At 41.6% G+C, this 5,458-nt stretch overlaps 1 pseudogene; it reads right to left on the reverse strand.

The window, feature by feature from the left end:
• Positions 1 to 4,624: 4,624 nt before the first annotated feature.
• LOC109570312 (securin-like) lies at positions 4,625 to 5,229 on the reverse strand (annotated as a pseudogene).
• Positions 5,230 to 5,458: the final 229 nt, after the last annotated feature.

A 5,458-nucleotide genomic window follows, 5' to 3' on the forward strand; every position in this document is an offset into this window, starting at 1 on the left:
TAAGAAAGCAGTGGTGCATATACACAATGGAGTATTACTCAGCCATTAAAAAGAATACATTTGAATCAGTTCTAATGAGATGGATGAAACCAGAACCTATCATACAGAGTGAAATAAGCCAGAAAGAAAAACACCAATACAGTATACTAATGCATACATATGGAATTTAGAAAGATGATAACAATAACCCTGTGTACGAGACGGCAAAAGAGACACCAATGTATAGATCAGTCTTATTGACTCTGTGGGAGAGGGAGAGGGTGGGGAGATTTGGGAGAAGAGCATTGAAACATGTATAATATCATGTATGAAACGAGTCACCAGTCCAGGTTCGATGCACGGTACTGGATGCTTGGGGCTAGTGCACTGGGACGACCCAGAGCGGGGGTAGGGGAGGGAGGAGGGAGGAGGGTTCAGGATGGGGAACGCGGGTATACCTGTGGCGGATTCATTTCGATATTTGGCAAAACTAATACAATATTGTGAAGTTTAAAATTAAAATTAAAAAAAAAAAAGAGGAAGGGCAGACAAAGTGGGGGCTTAAATCCATATGTTACATTAGAAGGTGTTGAAATTTAGAGAGATGAAGTGACTTTCCAAGGGTCACACAATGATAAATAGTGGATCTGGGACAGGATTGTAGATGGCTCCCTGAGGACACAGATGCCTGCACCCCTGAGACCTGTGCTTAAACTCCTTAAATAGGACCTCAACCCTACCCCCAACTCAAAATATCCTGACCCTAGTTTTCTGTGGATGAGAGTTGATGCCCTGGAGAAGATGCCTCAGCTTTAAAAAGAGCTTAAATCCTCCTTCTACCACTCGTCTCTATGTTTCAGTTCCTGATCCAAAATACAAGTTTCCTCTGGCAGAGCCCCTCAGAAAGACCACAGGATTCCAAGTCTGTCCATCCTCCAAAGCTTCTTCACACACTCAACCATCTCATGAACAGCCTTCCCAAAGCCCAGTTCACCTTGCTAAGTGACCAGTGTTCTGTTTGGCCAACAAGTTGGCTCAGAGCTCAGAACCTTCTAAACCAAAGGCCACATGATGGCTCTGCCAAGAATTAGCTTCCCTTTAACTTGACCAATCTGGGTCAGCAGTTAATGTGAGTTAACTGGGGAGGTGGCCATCTGTGCTGGCCTTTGGTGTCTTAATTAAGTCTGAGATGCTCAAAGCCTCACAGCTGATCTGAACTCTTATTTGAGCAGCCTGGACCAAGTGATAGCTAAGAATGGGCAGGAGTTCAATCTTTGCCCACTAAAATTCTGATTCTATCAACTTCTCATCATGCTCTAGACCCTGTAGTGGAAGACAACAGAGCCCCATATTCTTTTTGAAAATCATCTCCATCCTCACAACCTGGAGACTGTAACCCTAGATTCTCCTTGTCTGAGGATCAACAAACAGGCTCTCCTTCCCTCAGTGACCAAATGTTCATCCTACCAACCCAACAGCATTATGCCATCTCACTAAACTCCTTGGCAACAGCCAAACAATGATCCAGCCCACATCAACCCATTGGAATCCCAGCAGTAAATTCCAGTTTCTTTCCTTTATAAGTCTCTGGATTTACACTGTTAGTGTTTGTAGATTTGGGCAGCAACATTTGAGAAGAGTTGAGATGTAATTCCTTTTTACTATAATGTCCAATGTTGGGTAGATATCATGGTTCTCCTCTGTTAGTTCTCTCCATCTGTTCTCTGATAAGAGTGTGTACAAAACTGGCATTGGGAAATTGGGAATTTAGGAAGATATTAAAGGCAGCCATCTGACAGGAGAGTCAAAATATAATTTAAGGAATTAAACAAAGTAGGAAGTCAAGAAACACCTGGAGTAACAGCCAGATTTGGCCTTGGAATACAGAATGAAGCAGGGCAAAGACTAATAGAGTTTTGCTAAGAAAATGCACTGGTCATAGCAAACACCCTCTTCCAAAAACACAAGAGAAGACTCTAGACATGTACATCACCAGATGGTCAACACTGAAATCTGATTGATTATATTCTTTGTAGCCAAAGATGGAGAAGCTCTATACAGTCAGAAAAAACAAGACCGGGAGCTGGCTGTGGCTCAGATCATGAGCTTTTTATTGCCAAATTCAGACTTAAATTGAAGAAAGTAGGGAAAACCACTAGACCATTCAGGTATGACCTAAATCAAATCCCTTATGATTATACAGTGGAAGTGAGAAAAAGATTTAAGGGACTAGATCTGATAGATAGAGTGCCTGATGAACTATGGACTGAGGTTCATGACACTGTACAGGAGACAGGGATCAAGACCATCCCCATGGAAAAGAAATGCAAAAAAGCAAAATGGCTGTCTGGGGAGGCCTTACAAATAGCTGTGAAAAGAAGAGAAGCAAAAAGCAAAGGAGAAAAGGAAAGATATAAGCATCTGAATGCAGAGTTCCAAAGAATAGCAAGAAGAGATAAGAAAGCCTTCCTCAGTGATCAATGCAAATAAATAGAGGAAAACAACAGAATGGGAAACACTAGAGATTTCTTCAAGAAAATTAGAGATACTAAGGGAACATTTCATGCAAAGATGGACTTGATAAAGGACAGAAATAGTATGGACGTAACAGAAGCAGAAGATATTAAGAAGAGGTGGCAAGAATACACGGAAGAACTACAAAAAAGATCTTCATGACCCAGATAATCACAATGGTGTGATCACTCACCTAGAGCCAGACATCCTGGAATGTGAAGTCAAGTGGCCCTTAGAAAGCATCACTATGAACAAAGCTAGTGGAGGTGATGGAATTCCAGTTGAGCCATTTCAAATCCTGAAAGATGATGCTGCGAAAGTGCTGCACTCAATATGCCAGAAAAATTGGAAAACTCAGCAGTGTCCACAGGCCTGGAAAAGGTCAGTTTTCATTCCAATCCCAAAGAAATGCAATGCCAAAGAATGTTCAAACTACCACACAATCGCAAGCTAGTAAAGTAATGCTCAAAATTCTCTAAGCCAGTCTTCAGCAATTTGTGAACCGTGAACTCCAGATGTTCAAGCTGGTTTTAGAAAAGGCAGAGGAACCAGAGATCAAATTGCGAATATCTGCTCTAACACTCAAAAAGCAAGAGAGTTCCAGAAAAACATCTACTTCTGCTTTATTGACTATGCCAAAACCTTTGACTGTGTGGATCACAATAAACTGTGGAAAGAGATGGGAATACCAGACCAACTGACCTGCCTCTTGAGAAACCTATATGCAGGTCAGGAAGCAACAGTTAGAACTGGACATGGGACAACAGACTGGTTCCAAATAGGATAAGAGTACGCCGATGCTGTATATTGTCATCCTGCTTATTTAAACTATATGCAGAGATGCCAGTCCAGGTTCAATGCACGATGCTGGATGCTTGGGGCTGGTGCACTGGGACGACCCAGAGGGATGGTGTGGGGAGGGAGGAGGGAGAAGGGTTCAGGATGGGGAACACATGTATACTAATTAAATAATTTTCTATTAAAAAAAAAAAAAGAAGAAAGAAAAGAAACAGCCAGAAAGGCAGAAGTAGTTGGGATGGCTGAGTTCAAATGGTAATCTGATTATAATTTCTGCCTGGTTATAATTTCTTAAAAAAGAAAAAAAAAACTATATGCAGAGTACATCATGAGAAACGCTGGGCTGGAAGAATCACAAGCTGCAATCAAGATCACTGGGAGAAATATCAATAACCTCGGATAAGCAGATGACACCACCCTTGTGGCAGAAAGTGAAGAGGAACTAAAACGCCTCTTGATGAAAGTGAAAGAGGAGAGTGAAAAAGTTGCCTTAAGCGCAACATTCAGAAATCGAAGATCATGACATCTGGTCCCATCACTTCATGGGAAATAGATGGGGAAACAGTGGAAACAGTGTCAGACTTTATTTTGGGGGGCTCCAAAATCAATGAAGATGGTGAATGCAGCCATGAAATTAAAAGATACTTACTCTTTGGAAGGAAAGTTATGACCAACCTAGATAGCATATTGAAAAGCAGAGACATTACTTTGCCAACAAAGGTCCATCTAGTCAAGGCTATGGTTTTTCCTGTGATCATGTATGGATGTGAGAGTTGGACTGTGAAGAAAGCTGAGCGCCAAAGAATTGATGCTTTTGAACTTTGATTTTGGAGAAGGCTCTTGAGAGTCCCTTGGACTGCAAGGAGATCCAACCAGTCCATTCTGAAGGAGATCAGCCCTGGGTGTTCTTTGGAAGGAGTGATGCTAAAGCTGAAACTACAGTACTTTGGCCACCTGATGCGAAGAGTTGACTCATTGGAAAAGTCTCTGATGCTGGGAGGGATTGGAGGCAGGAGGAGAAGGGGATGACAGAGGATGAGATGGCTGGATGGCGTCACTGACTCGATGGACATGAGTCTAAGTGAACTCCGGGAGTTGGTGATGGACAGGGAGGCCTGGGGTGCTGCGATTTATGGGATCACAAAGAGTTGGCCAGGACTTAGCGACTGAACTGAACTGAACTGATTAATGATTTCAATGGTGAAGAATTAACTGAGTTTTAATACAGCTCCAATTTGCCAAGTAGATTAACATTTCTTTTTTTTTTACACAAATAATTGCTTTATTAATACAAACCATTAATACATACCCAAACTATAAAGTGCTAAGAAATTTAAATATCTAAGTCACAGCAAACAGGTGGCAATTCAACATCCAGAGTTGACAGAATGCTTGAGGGAGACTGCAACAGGTTGGACTCCCTCAGCGGAGGAGGCATCTTCAGAGGCGAAGGGGGGCCCACGTATAATAGCTGCTCAAGCTCTCTCTCCTCATCAAGGATCATGAGAGGCACTCCAATCAAGGGGAGGCGGGTGATCTGGTGCTCCTCAGGCAGGTCAAAACTCTCAAAATCTAATGGATTGAAGGGAAAGAATTTTTCTATTTCTGGATAGGTGTCATCTGAGGCAGGAACCAAACTTTCTGCTTTAACAGTCTTCTCAGTAATCTTTTTCATAGAGAAGTTGTCTGTTTCTGTTTGAGTGGTCCATTCGTCTTAACTGATTTTTCTGTAGCTCTGTTGACAGTTCCCAAAGCCTTTCTGGCAGTTTTTGGTAAAGCTGGTGGAGCATCAAAAATTTTGCCAACATGCAGTGTTTAAACATGAGATCTCCCATCTAAAGCTTTGAAAGGCACAGACCCCAGTTTCAGCCCATCCTTAGGAGCCACAAGGATGCCTGGTTCTCCATTTTCCTTATCAACATAGATCAGAGTAGCCATTCTGGATCAAGTTTGGAGTAACAGCAAACTCTAGCAAGACTCTTCTAGATTAATATTTCTTTGACCAATCAACATATTGGATTTTTTAAAAAAAATTCCTATAGTTGATTTAACAACTATCTACAAAAGCTGGTGAATATTTGTAATAATTAAACAGAATAAGAGGGAGAGGGTGGGATGATTTGGGAGAATGGCATTGAAATATGTATAATATCATATATGAAATGAG

This window comes from Bos indicus, chromosome 16 (genome assembly GCF_029378745.1).
Source record: "Bos indicus isolate NIAB-ARS_2022 breed Sahiwal x Tharparkar chromosome 16, NIAB-ARS_B.indTharparkar_mat_pri_1.0, whole genome shotgun sequence".
Taxonomy (NCBI): Eukaryota; Metazoa; Chordata; class Mammalia; order Artiodactyla; family Bovidae; genus Bos; species Bos indicus.